The sequence below is a fragment of the Thunnus albacares genome, chromosome 12 (assembly GCF_914725855.1).
Source record: "Thunnus albacares chromosome 12, fThuAlb1.1, whole genome shotgun sequence".
Lineage (NCBI taxonomy): Eukaryota > Metazoa > Chordata > Actinopteri > Scombriformes > Scombridae > Thunnus > Thunnus albacares.
In genome coordinates this window covers 26436152-26461342 of record NC_058117.1, presented here as the reverse complement: position 1 = coordinate 26461342, position 25191 = coordinate 26436152, and the positions used below count along the sequence as shown (strand labels likewise).

The 25191-nt window shown below is 37.9% G+C and overlaps 1 long non-coding RNA gene across 1 annotated transcript in view; it reads left to right on the top strand.

Annotated features, from left to right (window-relative positions):
* The window catches only part of LOC122993069, a 91060-nt gene that overhangs the window by 37895 nt on the left and 27974 nt on the right, over positions 1-25191 (top strand). The window contains exons 2-3 of the long non-coding RNA XR_006406323.1: positions 9011-9079; positions 9183-9245. This is a non-coding gene — a long non-coding RNA (uncharacterized LOC122993069). The remainder of the gene's footprint in view (positions 1-9010; positions 9080-9182; positions 9246-25191) is intronic.

The window sequence follows — 25191 nt, the reverse complement described above, 5'->3', positions numbered from 1 at the left end:
CTCATTATTTGAAGTGTCTCTACTTTAGTAATGACAAAATACCAGATTAACTCCTTGCTTGTATTATCAAGGAATAGATTTTTTTTTTCTTATTGCTCCTTTTTTTTGTTTGTTTTTTGTATTCTAAAGAGAGAGAAAATGAGAATAAATAGGTGCATTATTAAAAACAGGATATATTACTTCATACTACATTGTAAAGAATCTACAAACGATTAAAAACAAGTCAAGAGGTTGTGATATGTGACACAACAAGCTAGCAAAGCTCTGTAAACAGAAACACATGCCTGTGTGCTCAGTGGCAGTCGCTGTTATTAGTCTTTGGAACCATTTCTAAACAGCCGTGTGGCTCACTGACGTGTTTTTAATAGTTTTTGGACGTTTTACGGCACAGAGGAATTTGATATATCAGGCTTTGGATACATACACACATAGGATCAATTCATCATTGGTTTGGCTCAGTATATGAGATTTGTAACAGTAAGAAAAATATAGAAAATCTCCAGCCTTATCCTTTAAAGGAAAGGTGGCATTTTGGAGGCCATCCAGGAGCCTCCAGAACAGCTTCAGTGCTCCTTGGCATAGATCCTACAAGTCTCTGTAACTATAATAGAGGGATGAACACCAGTCTTTTAAAAAGATAGTCTCTCATTAGGTGTGTTGACTGTTTTGGAATAATAATTATCTTTTTTTTCTATTGTATACATATACATGTTTTCCTTTAAATACTGTGGCCTAACAGTTAAACTCTGCCAGTGTGGGTGTCAGGCTGCATTCATTTACATAAGGCCAGAGTGATGACCTCTACTGTTGACATAACCTTTTTACATTTTCCACAGAAACCAGGCTGTTCAATGTCAACAGATTTAAAAAAAAAAAAAAAAGGCTTGTGAGGCTGAGAGCATGCAAACAGGCCCACAGGGTCGTATATGGGTCATATACATGAAGTGGATTTTCCTGCACAATGTACGGATTGTATACACTATACATACAGAGTCTGTGTGGAGTTTGTTTAATGCTAAAAGATCAATTTTACATGTCAGATTAAAGCCAGACAAGACGTCTGCTATAGCATCAAAAAAAAAAAAAAAAAGCAAGTTCAACCACCATGAACCTTTAATTAAACGTCTTATATTCACAGCGTCGCATATGAATTGACTTATTGCAGCTTCTCAGCACGGGGCTTTGCATTGAGATACTAGCTGAATTGAGGATGTGAGGACTTGGCTCAGTACATGAACCATCTCAAATCTGAGATTATGATCAAAGCTCTCTTAGACACTAGGGTGCATTAAAAAAGCCTTACGCGATTACCAACCACTCGTAAGCACCTCTTCTGTCTTCCTTGTGACTCAAACGTCTAAAGAGCAAAGAGAGGTCTTGTTTGTGAAAGCCCCATCATGACACAACGCAACCCAACTCCCAAGGCTGCGTGAGCGGAGGCTGACAGGCGACTAATGACTCGACGAGAGTTCCTCGCAAACTGCCTCATGAATTAGTCATCACCTTCCTTTGACCTGTGCATTGATACAATCTCAGCCAGACTCGGCAGCCTCCTGGGGACCAGAGAGGTTATGTAAGTTAAGAGATAGCAGACTGAGTGGAAAGGACGCAGACCGAGCCCACGTCTTGCAGTCAAGAGCTGCAGAATTGTGATTGATGGTGGCAATCTGTGGTTCATGTGCGGATCCTTGTTGCTTAATATATCTGATACACAGATATTGTGTTTGTTGAATTTGTCAAAGAATGAAAATCTGTGTATTTTATCAGCAATTGAGGATTGACACAGAATAGGGAATGCTGACCCCCACAACGAGACTGTTTTAACTGTTTTATAGCAGTTTAATAACCATAAAAACCAACCAACCACCTGCCATAAGTGCACACCAGTTCCACCTGACTGCAGGAGGACAGATAAATGTTGAGGTTTTGGGATTTATCGCAAATGTGAACCTCAAATATTACAGATAAATGATTTGGAGGAAGCGTAAAAAAGAAGGCTAGCAAATAATGACCTATTATGACATGTTGGTTGCTCTTTGACTTTGCAGGATTGTGGTCATAACTGGCACAACTGATCATAACTGGCAGTGTTGGAAGACTCATATCCCTCACTTTCTGCAAGTAAAAGTAGAAATACCCCATAATGGAGGTCTTGTGTTGATGACTACAAATCTTTACAAAGTCTTGCAATTTGCTTTAATTTTATGCCATCAATCTTACAAGTATAGCGTATCATTTGTCTTTTTGACGTCTCATGCTTGTGAATAGATTTACTTCAGAAGTTGCTTTATAAATATTAGAGGTCTTCCACATCTTTAAACTCAATTACTAAAACAATATGCCATGCTAATGGAAAAATACTCACTAATTCATTACTCGCTTGTGTTTTATGATGCCTGCAATAATGAATGCACATTATAATGTTACCAAAGGCTCTTAATGAACAGAATCTAATGTAAAGGGGTCCACAGAGCACAACATGAAGTGTAATTACTATGTCCTATGATGAAAAATGATGCTTGTGAAAACAAAATGGTGAACTGGGTCGTGTTTTTTTGCCACACAAAGCACAACATAATTTCAAATCAATGAAGTTATTTCCCCAGTGCTTTTAAAATAATAATCAGGATTTTTTTTTTTTCAGAAATATAAATGCCTTTGTTGTTATTCCATTTCTGATTACTCCAACACAGTAGTGATTAAACCTACTTATGGTATACACTGAAATGAAGGCTTTCACATTTACTGTTCCACACTCCCAGTTGGCTGGAATACATGCAAAGCCTACATAAATGAAAGAAAATCCAATTAAAACTGAATCAATATGCTTTATATTAAAATGAATCTAATTATCTATAGTACATATTAACTTTAGGGTTCAGCCTCACCACTCTCAACTTGGTTTCCAGCAGCAGATGTATTTTTCTTTTTCTTTTTTTTTTTTTTAAGCAAATAAGTTAAACCCACAAGATAATGCCACCTGCCCAGCACCAAACAGCAGCCAGACAAAATTAGCAACTAGCTAGTGAAGAAAGTGGAACATCTGGAACCTAAAAGCTAGATATTTTTCTCGGCAGTTGGTGTAGAAAAAGCTAAAAGGAGACTTAGATTCATCAGGTGGACAGAAACAAGAAACCAAATGAATTCTTATGTTGCTATATGTCTGCTGGATGTATAAATAGGCAACTCTGTGCTAACACGTTAGCCAAAACAACTTTATAAGGTGATGTTAAGTCAGGGTTGTGTGTCTATCACCTTGTTTTGTAGTTCTTCTGCCTCCTAGTGGCCAAAAACAAATAACTGAGTGAGTCTTCAACCCAAATAACCACCTGAAATGTGATGTCGCTATCATAAAGTGAGACAAGTAAGCATAACCTTGATGTAAACCTAAATACAAGACATACAGTAGGTTTGTTGGTTTGAGGACATAAAGAACAAAACAAAAATCTACAAAAACACAACAGTAGACTGATCACACTTTTGTGCAAGCCATGTCACGACTTCAAATCAAAGTGTGAAGTCATTTCTCGACCGCCAAGTGGGTAAAATAGGTGACACATTTCTCACAGATTGTGTGATACCCAACTGAGCATTCGTGCAATCACTGCGTTCTCACATCCAGAAAGGGTCATATGGGACGTAGGACTGTTGAGGCTTGAGAGACCATCATAACCCGCTGTGCTTGCGAAGTCACATAAGAGTCACAATCTGTGCCGCTTCTGCTTCGCAAGGCGTCGGTGGGCTTGGACAGATGGGAGAGAGAGCGGTGTCATCTGGTCACGCCATGGCAAAAAAAGGGCGTCAGGGTAACCTTTGTGTAATTAGATAGATGATCTCTGCGGGTAAGCTGGTGAACTGATGCTGAAACTTGTAGCCGTCGGCCGATGGTACTCAGCTTTGTATTAAAGCACCAGACAGCTCAGTTTGAATAAAATCCAGTTACCCCACTCTTTCACCCGCTCAGTGAAGGTACACGTGTTCAAATATGTATGTATGCATATACAAATTGTTTTAGACTTTATATTTATATTCCAGTTTTGATGCAGAACACTCAACAGACAAAAAACAACAAAAAAAATGTAATTATATTAGTGTCCAAACTTGCCTTTTTTGCTCACCTGCTGTAGACTTAGAAATGAAAAAGGTATTTTCACAAGACAAAATAACCAATACACATTCATGGATGATTTAACAAACAGACTGTTCTTGTTGAAAGTAAAATTTAACAGTTTTTGTAATATTATTGCCTGAAAGATTTTAATACTCCTTGAATTACTCCGTTGAATTACCCACCAGAGACATATTTTACCAGTAGTTGTTACTTGACCAGTTGTATCTATATTAATTTTAGCTTGACAACCTACATTTGTCATTTACATATCAAGTGATCGTGAATAATGTAAAATAGAAATTTCCAATAAAAATATGTAAAATGTATTCTGAAACTGAAAAGGCTTTCGAGAAGAAGAGAATTAAATGCACATATTGAATGTGCAAATGCTCCTTGTATAAACAATATATGAAATGTGAACATAATAATAAATACAGAATTGCATTAATGTAACACCCTATGTTAGATGTGATGGGTTCACAGATGTGCAAATAATGAGATTTTTACGTTAATATAATGAGTTGTTGATGAGGCCAGCTGCCACTGTTCTTGTGGCATGAGCTTTGATAGGCTGCAACCTTTTGCCAAAGGGGAGTGTTTCCAAAAAAGGGGGGGAGTATTTCAAATGCAGCAACCTCTGATGAGATATGAAACGGATGAAAGTTCACATTTGACCATATTTACTTAGTTTCTCCTTCTCCTTTTCTGCTGTCAATAACATCTTGTGGTTACCTGTGTTTAGTATACCAGTGTATTAGAGTGTCTGTCCTAAAATATAATGAGTAGTCAGGAGCCCATATGAACACTGACACATGTTTTTCTTGCTGTAATCATTACCCCCGTTCATACAAGCCATTAAGGGATCCCTTACCCATGCACTTGGGGGCCCTTCTGTCCAAATTAGTCAAATCAAGTAAATATCTTTCAAAGTTACAATCTTTTAGTGCCAAATCCTTCCACTGCAGCTAAACAGGAGAACACTGTCCATCCAGACACAAAGAGGCATTTTTTTTTTAACTGAAAAGACTCTAACTATGGAAGATACTCAATTTATTTGACTACTTCACACAGCTGAAACCTCCATATTATCTTCAGATAAACTTTTAAATACATTTTTGCTAAAAGCGAGGACTGTGGATTTTGTCCTCCATCACTTAAATGGCAAGCACATTTGGAGGGCATCCTCTAAAGGTCAGTATGAACAGGAGGAATGATTACAGAGCAAAACCTCCTCCAGTGCTCATATGGGCACCTGACTGTTGTTTTAAGACAAACTTGAAAAATTGTGAACCTGTCCTTTAATGACACACTTGTGGTTTATGGATACAGTGTGTATTTTGTTGTCTTTAACTGATATAAGGTTTACCTCTGCTGCTAATCCTGTTGGGATACGGGTGAATGTGTTTTGGATTTGGACTGTTGGCTTTAATTGGCTGCACCTGCTGCACTGCGCTGTTGGGACAATAGAGAGTTTAAGTTCTTGTGCACTGTTGTTTTTGTGAGTATGCCTTCTTAGAAATATATCCTACCTTTTTTGGTGACATATCTTCCATAGAATCAGTACTTTGGAGACTGTCCTCCCAAGAAAAACAACAGAATCAGTTGTTTCGGCAAGTGGCCCAAAACAACATATATTTACCCTCAAGTGGCAGTGACAGGAGGAAACCAGGTGACAAAAGCTCCCAAACCTTAACAACATGCTTATTTTAACCAAGTTGTTTTTGTGCCTAAACCTAAAACCTTCACCATAGTGTTGTCACATCATAAAATGTATTTTTTTCTCAACAGTGATTTGTAATAGTTTGAGAAGGCACAGATAAATATAGTCCTCCTGCCAATAGCGGTGTCATAACAGAAAACACTTCTATGTGTTGCTTTGGAGTGCATGGATCAAGGATGTATTTAATCGTTTAATTTGAAGGACTTGTTCATATCGAAGAAGCAAATGTAGATTTCTAATCTAAATTTCAATCCTTCTAAGTGACTTATTGTGGACACATGTATGGAACTGAGCATAACACTGAAATTATGCAAATTATCAAATACTACATAGGAAATACCTCTTTAATTTTAATGCCTGAAACATTTACACACCTCGCTGGTGAGCTGAATTATAAACCAGACACATTTTACTAGAAGTTGTTGCTTGGCCGGTTTTAATTTTGGACCCTGGATTGTATCCATATTAATTTTAGACTTGACAACCTACATTTTTCATCTTCAATGACAATGTAACATGAATGTTCACTTACACATACGCTTTTAAGGAAAGCTTTATCTCCTCTTCTTCCATTCTGATTTGGGATAGGCGGGGTTAAGGAGGGCACAGAGGGTCCCCCCCCCAGTAGATGTGATTAAACCAGATAGGATGGATGACTGGGGAAAAGAGGGGTTGAAGAGAGTGAGACATGGAAGAAGGGAAAGACACATACAGAGAAAGAGTGCTGGATGACGGGGGCTGGATGAGGGTTATGGCACTACATTATGCATTGCGGATCATCAGCCCGGGTGGCTTGTTTTATGGGTTGGTGTCAAGGGTGCCACTCCTGCTTCACACTCTGTGGTGATGGGCCTGTTGCCATGGCAGCAGCAAAGCAACTCATTAGCAAATATTACCCTTGGCCCGTAGAGAGAGCAGATCACTGACTTTGACGGACAGCTGACATCAAATAATAGGTTTACTATTGACAGAGAGAGAGGCACTGACATATGAAAAACTCTGCAGGATTGTAGGGATTGTTATTGGACATGTGCATATGAAGCAATTTGTATTCATCCTTGAAGATACTCTGCTCATGGAGATCTATCCACTTTACATTTATAAAGCCTCTTGTGCCACTAACCTCGTCTGAGATACGCATTAGATATACACATTTCCATTTTGCAAGAAAATTGTCTCAAATTCATCTTTTGCTGTGAAGTTTTGTGTATGCAAGAAATGAAAGTATTTGGTTTCTTTGACTCAAAGCTCAGAGGTTAAGGCCGCATTATTCAAAATGCGTCTTATTGTCAACAAATCCCATGAAAAGACCAGAACCAACAAACAGTATGTTCACATGCACAAGAAACCAGGTTACTGGTAGAAATCATGTGATGCAGGAAATTGGATAACACATTTACTATAGATGCATTGTAGTAACCTGGTTATAATGAAATCTGAATCATTAATGATTGTTCTCCACTACTGCTGAACTTATTTTAGAAGTAAAACTTTGTGTGTGTGCGTGTGTGTGGGCACACTTAAAGGGGACATAGCACACTTTTTGTGATTTTCTGTTATTTTCAATGTCAATTTTGATGTTGGATTTCTATGTTATAAACGGTCAAATATCCAAAACTTCAGGTGAATGTATATAAAAGGCTGCCTGCAAGTCAGAAGTCAGGGCTTCAGTCTGCTCTCAACACTCCATTTGGTTGCTAAGGTTGTTCACATTGTCGACTTGCATATTTCGGATCACATTTGGGCTCGAACATGTACTGATGTGTTTGAGAAGTTTCCATTTTGAGTAAAAAATGAGAAAAAGAAGTGAAATCCTACTGCTATTGTTTGTTTACGTGACCACAGGAAGTCTGCAGAGGGGCAACTTCCAGAAGCTGGCCAATCAGAACAAAGTGGGCTCTTCGGGACAGGGCCTTAAAGAGACAGGAGCTAAAATGGCCTGTTTCAGACAGAGGCTGAACTGAGGGGCTGCATAAAGGACCAGTATAGGATAAATACGGAGTTGTTTGAACTGCAAATCATGGAAAGTAGAATATAATATAGCAATAGAGCCCCAAAATACAAACATAGACCCGGAAATGTGCATGATATGTGCCCTTTAAAGGATGGGCTCTACAGTTAGAGCACAGGATTTCCATGTGTCAAACTTTTAATGCAGACATGTAGAGGCTACTTTATGAAATTTCCAGTTCTAGTAAGAATTATTTTAAATAAAATGATTTATCTGTATGTAATAATCTCCTCGTTCATCCCGCCACTAAGCTGTCACAGCAGTACCTTCCCTGTCTGAAGATATTTCAAATGTCCAGGGGTCGTTGAAATCAGCCAACACATACTGTACTATAACCTTCAAAACTTTCACTTTCAAGACAGATAAAGAATCTTTTAAATTACAGCTGCATTTTTCCCCCCCTCACCGGGAGCTTTCTTCTTCTACAAACATGATTGACAGCTTTGCAAAGCCCTCCACTCCTTTGCAAGCAGTGCAGCCTGGGAAACAGTGAAAAATCTTCAATAACAGGTGATCACGGTTGAGCAAACAACATCAAACCATAACATCCCAGTGCCAGAACATCCAGAACTGCCATTCCTCCACTCTCGCAATCACACTTCAGTACATACAGCTCGAAAAGAGCCTCGCCCTAGGTGTGTGATCCGTCTAATGGAAAATGGTATATAATCGAGAAGAGAGCTAGTGAGCTAATGAAAAGGGTAGCGGGGTGACATTTTCAGAGTGACGTCTGAAGTAGGATGACATTTACAGAGAAGAAGCCCCAAAGACAGTCTTTTAGAAAGAGCCTCTGTATATTATATGGGAGAACGTGGAATGTGAAGCTGATTTCAACAGGACTCACAGGCATGACTGTCATTTTTGTCTCCAGGTAGTATCATTTGGCTGGATAGTGTTGCACAGATGGAAGATAGTTTTCATGCTCGCTGTTAAATGTGAAAGATTCTTTTTCGAAATGTCATACACTCAATTTTAGGGGGGAAAAAAAAAACGTGACATTCATTGCACAAAATCCAAAAGTCACCAATGAGTGCATCATTGATAATGTATATTTATTTTAAGAAAAGAGTTTCTTTCACCTTATTAATCCAGAAACACCCAGTGTTTCATCTAATTTTAACGCCTGCCATCATTTAATTTTGCAAGCTGTCTGTCATTTTATCTACAGGTACGCAGAGATGATGACTTTCAGTTACGGTAACCAGAACAAAAGATCCAACTGACCAAATGAACCCAGGTGATACAATGATTTTCTCTGTTAAATCTATTTTAATCATTAAAAGATGAGATGTATATAAAGAATAATTTTGACTTTTGTTTTGGTTGTTCACATGTTTCAGGTGCAGAAGGGTCACGACACTCTTCCCATTGAATGACAAAAATCTTTATCTGTTTCAAATAAGGTAAAGAAAACCACCAAACTTGTACTTTACCATGACAACAGTCGTTCCTCTAGACGATGATTGACAAATTTCACATCCTGACACTCCTGCCTGGCAGCGCAGAAATGGGAAATGGAGGATTTTCTATAATAAGATGATGGGAGAAGGAGGTCGAGGGGAGGAAACACTTGAAAGAAGGGGTTGGGGGTTGACACAGATCATCAGGTCTTTTCAGTCAGAGACTGTTGTGTTTAAGGAATTGACCATTTAAGGGAGCTCTCAAAGTATCCGGGCAGCATCCTCCTTAACAGACACATACATAAACACTTAGGTAAATCAATAATACCAGAACCTTATTACTAGCAGTTATTGGCCTTGGCATAAGTGTGTCAGCATTGATATTGACTGCGTACACCTGTATATGACTGAGTGTCACTAGTCAGCTCGTAGCCAAACAGCTGATGAATGAATTATGAAGCATGAATGGAACAGCTGATACCACTCAGCTGAAGCAAGGGGGGGATTTTGTGCTCCCTTTGAATCAGTCTATAAGTACATTCCTCTGTTTCCATGTGCATTTTCAATTTGCACAATAAAAAACCTGAGCAGAAAATGCAAAAAAAAAAAAAAAAAAAAAAAATCTACAATAAATGACACTGTAAAACATTTTTATGCTTGGCTGAAGAAGAAAAGGTGTCATAAAAAAAAAAAAAAAAAGATGTAGTAAGTGATTTTTCAAATGCACTTTGAAGTTGTGGTATGTGCCTCTGCTTCTTCTACTGTAAACAGAACATTCATGTCACGCTGCCACATCCACTACACCAGATAACCAAAAAATAAGAAATAAAAAAGACTGAAGGTGCTGAGGGTGTACATAACTCCAAAATATTAGTCCGTGTCTGTTGTATAAGAATTATTTATGTTTCCAGTCAGGCAGTTGTTGGAATGTTGTTTTATTTGTGTTTTATTTTATTTTTGCTTAGATCTCACATATTTTAATGGAAAAATAACTTTTGACATATTTGTTGCAGGCTAACATCTAGCAACTTAAGTTTTCCCAGACAAAACAAAACAATGTAGAAGACAGAGCGCAGATAAGAACTCCAAACTTACATTGCACTGATGCCAATGAAATGACGATTCGTTGAGACGGTGATGCGTCTCTAGTAGAGAAAAGAAAGAAACTTCTGTGCAGTGTGTCCTCAATAATAGTATGATATCAAACACAAAGCCCATCTCATCTGTGAGGACAGTTTTTCTGGATTATGACATTCTCTTTAAATATTTTCATATATGTCTATATATACACTTGAAAGTATGAGTCATGTACTCTCCTGGTAGAAACTCCGAAGGTCACACACTTTTATCTTCTCTCTTATGAGTGTCCTTTTCCCCCCAAAAAAACCTTTATACAGCACAAAGTTTCCTGTTTGAAGTTTGACATCTCTCCTACATCAAAATTGAATATATTTGTAGTGATCTAACTTTTTTTTAAAAAGTCATAACCAACTTGCAAGGTCATGACAAGTGCACCACATTACTATAAAACCATAGTGAAACAGAGGCATTTAAAGTCCAACAACTCTAAGTATGGCATGACATTTTGCTCAAACACATCATCCAATGTGACTAAATTGCATGAAATCCTTGCAAAGGAGCACGAGCCATTTTCTCACAGAGGACATGTCCTTTGGGAGGGAATCAGGTCATATGAGAGACACGGATCAAGGAAGGGAACATTTCCCTGCCACATGGGGGACTTAATCAGGACAGCCTTTTGGTATTCTGATCTATCTCTGGAGAATGGAGGATAGCGGGGCTTGAACCTTTGATGTGCCTACCAACGGACTAGCCGTGTATTTTCCTTGGCGATAAATGAATTAATAAGCATGCAATGACACTGGCCTGACAGTGGGATATGCGACAGATGTTTTCTTAATTCTTTATTTGCTTCAGTGGGATGTTTGGAGGGTGCACGCCAAGAAACATGGAGATGGGCCGGTAGAAAGTGGAGTCGAATTTCCTCATAGGGCGGAAGGTCGAGTACTCACTTGAGCAGACAAGTGAATTTTTTGATGTCCCTCTGAAATTCTTATGACATCGTCAGTGACTTTATGTATGCCTCATGTGGTTTAAAACCGCTCAAAGGAGTTTTACATGCTGGAACCAAGCTGGAGAAATCCTGTAACATGACATCAGTAAGGCTCCATTTACACTTGGATAAAATCCAGATGTGATTCAGTGCACTTTTTTTTTTTTTTTTTTTACAGTTTAGTGCTATTTGGTAACTTCTAAAAACACAAGAAGCAGAATAATCTGTACAGTTTATCACTGTAATTGCAGCAATAATAGTCGCTCGCCAGCTAACAACTATCCATTAACTAGCACAGAGTCATGGACGTCTCGAGTGGACGGAGTACGTGCGAGGTGAAAGTTTTGCTGATCTTAATGAAGCTCTTACACCCACACAGATCATCCAACAGTTGAACTTATTTTGGGATCAGATCAGCTCTACAGCATGTTTTGCCTTTAGTGTGACCTTGTGTTGAATACGCTGGAGCCGCCTCTTTCTCTCACTTTAATGAGACAAGGTGTATTTATGACTCATATATGTTCATATATGTACTGTGAATTACATAAATAAGTTTATACGGAGGTAGAGCTGGGCAAAATCAAATAACACAATTGTTACACTGTGTATGTGTGTTACTATTTTACATAGATCATGATGAATTGTTCTTGTCTTGTACTGCAACTCTGCAACATCAGCAGACTAATCAGGTTAAAGGTTAAAGGAAATTCAGCATTATATTTGTAAAGAGGAAGATGTAGAAAATAAAATTCGTTGGAGACAGGATGAGACGTGTCATCTGGGGATCAGTTTTGCAGGTTGGCTCCTCAACAGGAGAACTGAAAATGGTCTTGACGTTATCGATGAAGTCTGTACTCGACAGATTAGAGAACCGAAACACCCACCTATACTGTATAAAAACTTGTTGTAGGCGCTACTCGAGGAGCCTTTTTCTCTGTAACCTCATCCTGTGTGTGAAACGCTCCTTCTTGTACAAGAAAATAAATTCTGCTAAGTTTTGATACTATTGTTTAATGGTCATTATGAAGAAATTCTTTAAACAACTCAATATCGATATTGCAACAATATCATAGGGATGACTGCTGGTGCTTTGACAAAATATTTACACAATGAGATTTTTGATGAATAATCATCAGTACTGTGGATATAATGACTAAGTGTGTAAAGGCAAATAATAGAATAGCTAAAAAAAAGTCTGGTGTAATGCAGCCTTTAAAACCAGGAAAAGGCAACATTCATGACATATCACGATATTACGATATCCAAAATCTAAGAAGATATCTAGTCTCATATCACAATATTGATATAATATTGATATATTGCTCAGCCCTCTATGGAGGCATTATGAAATTGCTTCATTTAGTTAAGAGATTGTAAGCAAAACCTCACAGGGGGATGTATGACGTCAAATAAAAACAATCATATAAAAAAAGAGAGAGAAAGAGACCATGTCATTTCAGCTGCCACTAAGAACTGTGGAGGTTACTTTCACAGTAAACACACATTTGGTACAAGTAAAGATTGTGCATGCGTGCTTGAGGTACAGATGCATTAACACCTTTTCAACATCCAACTAGGACGGTGGTTTGAGTGAGCTGTCTCTAAATCTAGCTTTATGTATATATATACAGATCTCCAATCTGCATGGCAAAATAATGTAAATGTCTCCCTCTCAGTTCCTTTGTTTGTATGTGTGTGTGTGCGTGTGTGTGTGTGTGTGTGTGTGTGTGTGTGCGTGTGTGTGTGTGTGTGTGTGTGAGAGAGAGAGAGAGAAAGAGAGAGAGAGAGTGACAGAATTTAATTAGGCTAAAAAGATGAACCTACAGGGCCTCAATTAGAGGCTTTTTTCTCTATTGCAACTCCTCTTTGTCTGAGAAAACAGGTGGATTTTTAACATAAAATATTCCACAATTAATTAAAGACATAACAGTTTGTGTTGCGTGTATAATTTTTTTCTTCCCATCAGAAATTTTTACAGTTGAGGTTTTTTTTTTCTTTGAGCCTACAAAATGCAAATATTTAAAAGCACTCCCCGACAGAATCTGTGTCTCAAATCTTTTCTTGTACAATCAGTGTATAGCCATGTGTCTTCCTATCAATAATTGGACAATAGGCTCATGTTATTGCGTCTGCAGAAACTGACAACATGACATTTACTTTGAATGATGACACTTAATGGTTTATGTCTCTCTGTACACCCACTATTTTGATGGATGAGACGCATGCTGCTGTCTCCAGTTCTGCAGTCACATCATCTCTAAATCTTATTGTCTCATAAGTCATTGAGCTTTTGAAGGATTCTTGCCATTGCCCTAATGCCTCTGTGCACTCTGCTGTGTTTGCACTGGCTTTAAACTATATTAATAAATAGTTATGTTTTAACGTTTCTACATAAAGACTGGAGACAAAGGGTTGAACGCTCTGCTGCTGTTGCATTCTGGGATGAGAAATGAGAAAAGCCCTCTCAATCCTCCATCATTCTTTTGTTCCTCGGTGGCTCGATTTGTGCGTCTACCTGTCACTCTCTGACACATACACATGCAAACATGAAGACATGACATGAATGCACACCCACATGTTCATATTGCTTTCATGAGCTCACACATGCACGTATGCACATGCTCTTTCGCTCTGTCCCTTTGTTATCTCCCTGTCTTTGTCATGTTATTTGACGCTTTTTCTCTCTTCTCTGTCTCTCTGCGCACCCTCCCGCAGCTTTTGTCTCAGTCTTTTACTCTTCCTTTCACAGGCTCACTCTTTCTTTCACCACCGCTCACCTGCTTTCTCTTTCTGTTAACAGTAAAACCATTTCAAGGTCTCTTGGTCTCAAAACACCAGTAGCTGTCATGTCAGATGCACAGAGATAGAGAGTGGATCCTTGTTTCCTGTAGACTATAAGAGAAAGACATTCAGAAACACACATAGGCTTCTTATATGTGCACACAAACAGTCAGACAAGTGGACTTGCACATGAGCACGTTTGCTGCCGACACACAGATGGATGCATTTGCAGAGATACAGACACATATACTCAAGATGCACAAACAAGATGTCAAGATTTATGTAAATATGCCCACACTCAATATCTGTACCCTCTGTGGTGCATGGGAATACTGTGGGCTCAAATATACCTACACATACAGACACAAAATCTGTTCACATCAAGCGGTAACAACCACGGCTTGAGGCTGAAGCCAATGCAGAAGCACCTTTTTAAAGTGCAATGCCACCCACGGCTGCAATCCGATGCTGGCCCAAAAAGATCCCTGGGTCCAATTAACACCCATTCAAAAAGCATCAGCTTCTCTCTAGAAAACCTAGGTGAATATTTTTTGCAACAACTCACTACGGTCTCAATCACCAAATTCCAGCCATCTAATAAGTGTGCAGGTGGGCGTTGATTGATAGCTGTGATTGACAGTTAGCTCACCTGCTGCTCTCCCCGGCTCCAAGACTCACACTCGCTATATTTTGGTAAGTTTAATGTTACTTGATTACGATACCGGCCCTGTGAGCACAATTTAGCTAAAGTAGCTAACATTAGCCTAAGTGTACAACTCTCGGTGTTCCCAGTAAGATAATGTTCACTTCGTTCAAAGGTAGCAGGTCGTGTTTTAAGAGTGTGAAAGGCAACACTCCTTATTTGGAAGGTTGTGACTCCAGATGGAGAAGATAGCGCTGACCATGATCAGCAACTCTGGGCTTCAAAGTGGCTCCAATGTAAATCAATTGGGTGACATCACACCTCTCTATGTCCATCTTTATATAGAGTCTATGGTCCACATGAGGTAGAATCTGTGACATTGTCACACCAATAAATAGGAAAACATCCACATTGGTTAAAGTGAATGGGTAAAAAATAAATATCTGGCCATGCAGGTTGTTAAAAAAAACTTCTTCTTAATGACCATTAAACAGTAGAGACCGGAGCTGAAGTATCAAATTTAATAGAATTTATTGTCTTGTACAAGAAGGAGCGTTTCACAATGCAACACGCAGGATTAGGTTGCAAAGAAAAAGGCTCTCAGTCGAGCGCTTATAACAAGGTTTTATACACCTTGAGTGGGCGTTACAGTTCTTTTCTTAACCCATCCCATTGACCATGCAACTTTTTTTATTTTTAATTAATTTAATTAATTTTGCCTCAGGAGGACAAAAGTCCACAGATGCTATAAATTTTATTAAAACACCCAAAATTCAATGAAAGTAGTGATCATTACTCTTACTTGCAAAGTGTGTGGTATGGAACCATCCATGTGATTTTCAGGTAATTAGATGAAAGAAATCCATATGTCTGATATAAAAAACATTTGAAAACGGGTCAAATTTGACCCGAGGACAACAAGAGAGTTAATCTATCAAAATACAGACTTATAGATGACGTCATGTCTGTTTTCAGTACTTCTGTCCAGGAGCCATCTTGCCCAACTGATTCCCAGATGACATGTCTCATCCTTTCTCCAACGAATTTTAATTTCTACATCTTCCTCTTTCCAAATATAATACTGAGCTTCCTTAAAGCTTAGCTGATGAGTCTGCTGATGTTGCAGAGTTGCAGTGCAAGACAGGAACAATTTATCATGATCTAGATAAAATTGTATCACTCCTACACAGTGTAATCATAATTTTTATAACACAGGTACATAGTTATGTGCTAAGATTTTGAAGTATGTGCCTTTTTGACCCTTCTGTTGTTGCTCCAGTACACAAGAAGTGAGGGTTTTTTCATTCATGCAACTCAAAGAATTAAAAACATACATTTGAAAAACTCAAAAGCAACTCTCCACTGGAATTACTCTCTGGCAAAAAAATAGTCTCCATGGGAAAAAAAACAGTGAAAACGGTGAGGTGTGAAGTTTATCTCGAGTAACAGGGACAGTGTTTCTTGAAAGATACCAAGCTGTTGAATTTAAAAAAAAAAAAAAAAAAAAAAAAAAAATATATATATATATATATATATATATATATATATATATATATATATATATATATATATATATATATATATATATATATATATATATAAATATCTGGCCATGCAGGTTGTTAAAAAAAACTTCTTCTTAATGACCATTAAACAGTAGAGACCGGAGCTGAAGTATCAAATTTAATAGAATTTATTGTCTTGTACAAGAAGGAGCGTTTCACAATGCAACACGCAGGATTAGGTTGCAAAGAAAAAGGCTCTCAGTCGAGCGCTTATAACAAGGTTTTATACACCTTGAGTGGGCGTTACAGTTCTTTTCTTAACCCATCCCATTGACCATGCAACTTTTTTTATTTTTAATTAATTTAATTAATTTTGCCTCAGGAGGACAAAAGTCCACAGATGCTATAAATTTTATTAAAACACCCAAAATTCAACGAAAGTAGTGATCATTACTCTTACTTGCAAAGTGTGTGGTATGGAACAATCCATGTGATTTTCAGGTAATTAGATGAAAGAAATCCATATGTCTGATATAAAAAAACATTTGAAAACGGGTCAAATTTGACCCGAGGACAACAAGAGAGTTAATCTATCAAAATACAGACTTATAGATGACGTCATGTCTGTTTTCAGTACTTCTGTCCAGGAGCCATCTTGCCCAACTGATTCCCAGATGACATGTCTCATCCTTTCTCCAACGAATATTAATTTCTACATCTTCCTCTTTCCAAATATAATACTGAGCTTCCTTAAAGCTTAGCTGATGAGTCTGCTGATGTTGCAGAGTTGCAGTGCAAGACAGGAACAATTTATCATGATCTAGATAAAATTGTATCACTCCTACACAGTGTAATCATAATTTTTATAACACAGGTACATAGTTATGTGCTAAGATTTTGAAGTATGTGCCTTTTTGACCCTTCTGTTGTTGCTCCAGTACACAAGAAGTGAGGGTTTTTTCATTCATGCAACTCAAAGAATTAAAAACATACATTTGAAAAACTCAAAAGCAACTCTCCACTGGAATTACTCTCTGGCAAAAAAATAGTCTCCATGGGAAAAAAAACAGTGAAAACGGTGAGGTGTGAAGTTTATCTCGAGTAACAGGGACAGTGTTTCTTGAAAGATACCAAGCTGTTGAATTTAAAAAAAAAAAAAAAAAAAAAAATATATATATATATATATATATATATATATATATATATATATATATATATATATATATAAATATCTGGCCATGCAGGTTGTTAAAAAAAACTTCTTCTTAATGACCATTAAACAGTAGAGACCGGAGCTGAAGTATCAAATTTAATAGAATTTATTGTCTTGTACAAGAAGGAGCGTTTCACAATGCAACACGCAGGATTAGGTTGCAAAGAAAAAGGCTCTCAGTCGAGCGCTTATAACAAGGTTTTATACACCTTGAGTGGGCGTTACAGTTCTTTTCTTAACCCATCCCATTGACCATGCAACTTTTTTTATTTTTAATTAATTTAATTAATTTTGCCTCAGGAGGACAAAAGTCCACAGATGCTATAAATTTTATTAAAACACCCAAAATTCAACGAAAGTAGTGATCATTACTCTTACTTGCAAAGTGTGTGGTATGGAACAATCCATGTGATTTTCAGGTAATTAGATGAAAGAAATCCATATGTCTGATATAAAAAAACATTTGAAAACGGGTCAAATTTGACCCGAGGACAACAAGAGAGTTAATCTATCAAAATACAGACTTATAGATAACGTCATGTCTGTTTTCAGTACTTCTGTCCAGGAGCCATCTTGCCCAACTGATTCCCAGATGACATGTCTCATCCTTTCTCCAACGAATTTTAATTTCTACATCTTCCTCTTTCCAAATATAATACTGAGCTTCCTTAAAGCTTAGCTGATGAGTCTGCTGATGTTGCAGAGTTGCAGTGCAAGACAGGAACAATTTATCATGATCTAGATAAAATTGCATCACTCATACACGGTGTAATCATAATTTTTATAACACAGGTACATAGTTATGTGCTAAGATTTTGAAGTATGTGCCTTTTTGACCCTTCTGTTGTTGCTCCAGTACACAAGAAGTGAGGGTTTTTTCATTCATGCAACTCAAAGAATTAAAAACATACATTTGAAAAACTCAAAAGCAACTCTCCACTGGAATTACTCTCTGGCAAAAAAATAGTCTCCATGGGAAAAAAAACAGTGAAAACGGTGAGGTGTGAAGTTTATCTCGAGTAACAGGGACAGTGTTTCTTGAAAGATACCAAGCTGTTGAATTTAAATATATATATATATATATATATATATATATATATATATATATATATATATATATACTCTTTTTAATGCTGTAAGCCCCACAAATGAAATTCAAATTAACTTAATTTCACTAGAGTGGAGGCAGATGTTTCAGAGGCCAATATCTCCAAACCTCAGCACATAAAACCAAAGCCTTTCTGCAGAGCTAGATAGTATTATGGGTAAGTTAGAAAATGTACCGTTCATGTGACCTGACCATTCAATACAACCTTTTAAAGGTGACGGAGCTGTTCACTTCCATATAGCATTTTCAGTTTCAGTTACTTTTTTGCAGTTTTCACAAGATTTTACACCACATTTTTGGTTATTTGGAAAAATCATTGTAGCATCATCTAGATGTCAAGTGTCACATGCAGCATCATCAAAGTGTATTGTGTCCCAAGTGTTGCAAATTAATATGGTAACGATATGGTAATAATATTATAATTATTACCAGCTCATTTTCTTCATTTTTTTTTTTTTTTTTTGCAAGAAATTCATTACATGGCACAGAAAGTGATACTTGGCGCCCCAAGGTGCATTTTGTGCACACAATGCATTCCGTGCCATGAAATAAACATTTTGTATTAGGGAAACTCTGTGCGTGAAATGCGGCATGAGACATTTGGTGCTTCATATTAAGGCGATATGATTGAATCTGAGGAGGGCAGCAAGAGAAAAGTCATAGATCAGTGATGAAGCGCAGAATTGTGTATGCGTTATCTGTTTACACTGTTCTTATTAGGGTTCAAGCCTCGGAGGGGTAGAAAACTATTGTTTTTGTCCGATTATTACCCAATTATTATTATTTTTTTTTATTATTCAGCTGAATGTGTCTGAGGCTCCAACAAATTTCAGTAGTTGGGTTCCTATGCCCCCCCCATTCAGGAACCAATAATAAGCCAGCACCATGTCAGCAAGATGGTGGCGCTTTAACAACTAACTTTACGTTTCGGACTACATCTTTTGAACTGTAAGTCTCAGAAACAAAATTCCTGTATTCTGCGGATCCAAACGAATCTATTCATATAAGCCAAGCCTATTAAACCATGATAGATTTTCCACCATTTGAATTTTGTCCAAATCTGGTTTTTTTGCTACTACTCTTACAAATTTGGCATACTGCCTTGAAGTACTGAGATAAACAATTCTACTATAAATGAGCAATATCGGTCCAAAAACATGCATTATATTTCGTTGAAATTGTTCATGATCACATCATCATCATGTGTTCACACAGACACCCATTGTGCGTTGTTTTCATGGGTTTTTCCTTGGACAAGTTAAATGTTGTTATTTCTGGTCATTTTGTCTCTGCTGACATTTCTTCATTCTGATTCTTTATTATGTTGTTTCCAATTAGACTTGGGTCTTTCCCCAGCCGGAGGCTTCCTTACATTGAGAGTGAAAACAACCATAAATCCATGCATTATGGTATGTTTCTCTCTTTTAGTCCTTTATTCTTTACTGTCTCAGTGCCCCATGATCCATTATACTCCCTTAAGTGAACTTGCTCCACAATTGGGTCATTTCCTCACTGGGCATAACATTCCTCTGTCCATTCAGTCTCCTCCACAAATACTCCTGTCAACTGGTCATGGCTACTATCATGTGGATGTTAACATGATTATTGCATTGTTAATTGTTATATCCTGTTTTACTACTTACTCAGTATTATCAGTCTTTCTGTAAAGAAATACAATCCAGCTTTTTAAAAATCCTCAATGTAGCATCAATCGCACCATTTATTTGAAGTGTTTCTTAAAAGACATCCTTAGAAACTGATAATGTAACAACTGCAGCTAATGTCATTTAAAAAATGTGATAAAAATTGTCTAGAGTCATCAGTCATGCTAGCAGCTCTGTGAGGCTGTACTTAAGCACAGCTTGAGGCTATATGCTAACGTCATAATGCTGACATGCTTGCAACAACAATGCTAACATGCAGATGTTTATCAGGTATGTTTACCATGTTCATCATCTTAGTTAAGCTTGTTAGCATGCTAAGATTTGCCTTGACTTGCCTAATTAGCACTTAACACAGCTGAGGCTAATGTGAATGTCATTCATTTTGCGGGTATTTGGTCATAAACCAAATTATCAGACAAATTAGATTTTTGATTTGATGATGGCACTAGAGGAAGAGTTAAGGCATTACCGAAGTTATTACAAATCCTCCTGAGGACTACATAAATGTCTGTAGCAAATGTCATGGTGATCCAATCCACTTCGCTCAAAACCACAAATGTCAATCTCATGGTAGTGTTAGAGGAATAATCATGGTATTACTCAAGTCATTAGGATTTGTCCTCTAGGCACCATTAATGTCTAAGCCACATTTCAAGGCAATCTATTCAGAAGTTGTTGAGATATTTCTGGTCCAAAGTGATGGATCAGCTGACTGTCAGACTCTGTGATCCCTAGAGGCAGGCTGATGGCTAAAGATTGCCATTAAAATGATGATGTAATAACTATCACAAAATGTAATTAGTTATCATCTGAAACATCATCTGTGGTTATTATGTTATGTATATATGTTACATCATTAGTTTCTACATCTCCCATAAACCTGTTGCTTCTTCATCACAGAGAGGAGGCAAGTTTTTTAGTCAAAGGTTTATTCTCTCACTCTAAGAGGAAAAACATGTATAAAGTTCATTTTCAGTGCCCCTTCACACTGCAAACATTGTACCTTGAAGTACTCTCATATATTGATACGAAATTATCCGACATGCAACCTGTTGGTACCAAATGATAAATGGAGTGTAGGCTAACTTAACATTAGCCTATTTTGTTCACAGAAGTTATCCATGCCCATGTCCGCACCCTTTGTGGTGCCACTCTTTCCCAAAATGTGTCAAATCAAGCCAGTTGTAGGCAGGAAAAAAAACATCTATTTACATTCACATGGCTTCAATTTTATAGTATGTAAGAAATATATTGATCTACTCGCATTGTAGCTCCTGCCAATAAGTTTGTTTGCAGCTCCTTCAAAATCAGAGAAATAACTCTCAGTTAATTCAGAATATGTTCCTCTCCAGATTTACTCTGATGAATTCTTAATATCCTCCTCTGTTTATCTCAACAGTTGATGTGCGTCATGTGTGGCAGACAATTTTGGCTTGGGGGTGCATTTCTAGACACATTGTGCTACAGAGGCCACACTGTCAGTGAGGATTACCGCATTTTATGGTGAAGGTTCCCCCCTGGGATGTCATTACTTTAAACCCTCCTGCAATACATCAATTTCTAATTAACATTTGCATACTAGATCATTGGGGGTGCCTTAGAGGAGGGAGAGGGGGTGCTGAGGACTCACACACATACATTTATGCTAATTAATTGAAATAAAATGAGCCTGGAGCTTAAGATAGGGCGGAGCAATGGAATGCTTCAACACCCAATGGGAGGGGCAGGCTGGATGCTCGAGTGCTGTCAGCGACGCCCGGTGCATCCAAAAACACCAACACTCTCGAGACCTGAACTAGCTAGTGGATGAAGTGTTTGGGGTGTATTCCTGTGGTGGAGGATGCTTGTTTGTGTCAGTGTATGTTCTGTTATGTCCCAGATAGCATACATATGTGTTCCAGATCCTGGGCCATTTCTTGCAGTCACAACTTAGTTACAGGAACAACAATGATCATATTAACTCTGACAGTATAAATAGCCAGTATACCTGAATGTAAGTCCAATATACTTGTAGCTCTGGTTTAGTCTCCACCATCTTCTGAGAGAAATATTTGGCTCTTTAGCTCCTTGATGTTCCACTTTTTCACCAGCCCATTGTTTCATATGGTTTGGTGCCACTTGGTCCTCAACAGGTAGCATACACTCTGTTTTGCTCTGACCTTTTTTAGACAAAATCGACTGTTTGTGGTTCAATATGTGGGGATATGTGGGGATTGGGGATACAGTGCATGTGCAGAAACAAAAGAAACAAACAAACAGCAGTAGCAGTGGATTCAGCAATATGATCAGGCAATTCAGAGTCTGGATTTGATTTATGTTTTATAATTTATAAAGTACACTTATTGCACTTTTAAATTAAAAAATAAAATGTGTAGAGGAAATAAAGTTTCAGTGCAGGGTTTACAAGCCACATGTGTTTTTCTGTAGATCCCCATCTTAACAGAAGTAGGCCACACACTGGTCAACATCTGATTTTTATTAAAAGGCTACTATCAGCTCAATGTATCAGTGTACTCTGGAGTAAATGTATGTGTACTCTAGAGATGTCCACGGTGGGGATGAGATTGGGCTTGTTCCAGTGCAAAAAGTGGCATCTGAGGTGTTTGACATACAATAAACTGCTTTGGCCCTTGGGCCAATCATCATAATTTGGAAGATGAGAATTTATGCATCATTCCACAAAATTTCATTAAAATCCAATCAACAACATTCAGCTGATAAACAGTCTGGAGCTGATCCATAATACTTCCCTCAGTTTCATCTTGGAAACAATTGTCCACCAGTGCAGCAAGATAATTTGACTGATATTGGCTTGAAATAAACTTTGAGGATTGGATGCATAGCCTCAGTATCTCACTGCTTGTGATTTGCAGTATAGTACAATCAGCACATGTTCAGGTGGCAATGCAAGGCCATGCGTGTGTGTGCTTCGGTATTTGTGTGAGATGGTGCTTAGAGGAGACAACAAGGCAAGTGAGGTGTCATGACTTTGCTCTAAGTCAAAGGTTTATTGAAACAGACGTGCAATGTCTTCCTCAAGTGTTCTTCTGAGTGTAAATTGTGGTTGAAAGCAAAGCAGATGATACATTTTTACTTTATATGCAGATGTGCAAATGAAAGCAATTTGTAAGTCAAGAACTGCACTCAAGGCAAGTAGATTCTGATCTTGGTTGTTTTTCTGAAGTACACAAAAGCAATCCAAGCTCCTCCTCAGTGAAAACAACAGCAGTAGAGCTTCATAGAGGTGTGAACCACCAGGCTATTTTTGCAGCAGTATAAATAGTGAACGGGAAACAAAGTAAGGGTGAGATCACACCTACTACTAATTCCTTTTATTCCAAACTATGGTTGGAGATTTTGCCACTGTAGTTTTTTCTTACCTTTTTAAAAATGTGTTTGCTGAACATCACACACCGAATACTAGACAAAGTCAGACAGACTCAAGGAGCTGGTGGACAGATTTTTGGTAACAAGCCATCCTGCCAGGTTTGAGGATTTGGCAGTAAGGTGGGACTCAAAACAAATCCAACTCTAGTCTGTATAACTCCTAGTTAAACACAGTGACATCTGTAGGTGTTTTTTTCTGTAGACTACAATTTCTGGTATTAATACCAGGTAAGAACACAGCATGCTTTCCAAGTGCCAGTTTCACTGGTATTAATAATATTTCACTACCCTGTATCTTTATGTTTTGGTGTTGTTCTCTGTATTGAAAGCTCCACCAATCTATGTTGTACTTATATTGGGTCAGATGCCTACTGTAATGTGAAAGGGCTCACTTGTAGTGATGAATCTACAGAGAATGATCTCCCTGCAGTTCTTCACAGCCCTGCAGAGCATTTTAGCAGCTTATTTACATTTATTAAGGTTAGCAACAAAGGAAGACTTTGGCGATTAGACTCCGTCGATGTGAAGCATGTTCATTAAGCGTTTAGAATGAAAACAGCTCTGCATTAAAATAATGCAAGAGGCTGCATCGGTGGGGGCGTGTTGTTTGAGGTGCCGGTGAGACAATGAAATACGATCCAGGAAGCGCAGGTGGAGCCACAGATTTAATGTGTTTAAAGGCTTATCAGATGCCAAAGTGTAATACTCACAGAACAGATTTTACAGCTCTATCACAGCGGTGACTATTTTATCTTTTGTCATGATGTTTGCAAGGTAAACAGCAGAAATGCGGCATTCACATTACAAAGTAATCCATCAGGAATGTGCACTTGCATGCATGCGATTGGGCAACGCAACCCCTTGATGCTGCTGCACTGTGTTGCAACAAAAGTTGAACCTGGTGGTTGATGGAAACTTTCAGTTGACTGGACATCCTGGAGGTCATGGTTGTGATGGGGGGTGGTGGGTTGTGCAGTAGTAGGTCTGTAAGACAATTTCACCAAATTTGCAACATGCAAACTGTGACTTGCAACATGAGATCATTTCCACTCATGTTAATTTTTTTAATCAAAAGAAACACCGTACTTGCAACACATACATACATGAGCATGTGAGAGCACTGTAGGGCTCATAAATTTTCCTGCAATTTGTGAGTAACAAGTGCGTGTAAGCAGTGCTCGCAAATCTCTTTTATGAAATGGGCCCTAGAATTCAATTCAGTTCAATTCAATTCAATTCAATTCAAAACACTTTATTTGTCCCTGAGGAGCAGTTTGCAGAGACATGTAGAGTAGCACAGCCAACAAGCAACACAATACAGGAAAATTTAAAAATATGTAAAAAGCAAAAATAAGCTGTACACATTATGGTAATAATGATAATGACATGAGAATGATAGTATTAGTGCAATAAGGGTATAAAGCAGTATAATGCAGCATAATGCTGTACAGATTATCATAATAATGATAATGATAGAAGGACTGAATTGCAATGATATTTAAAGAACAGCATCCAGAGACTGAATGACAGAAAGACCATTTGTCAGATATGGCAACATGAATGTAGGAAATTTG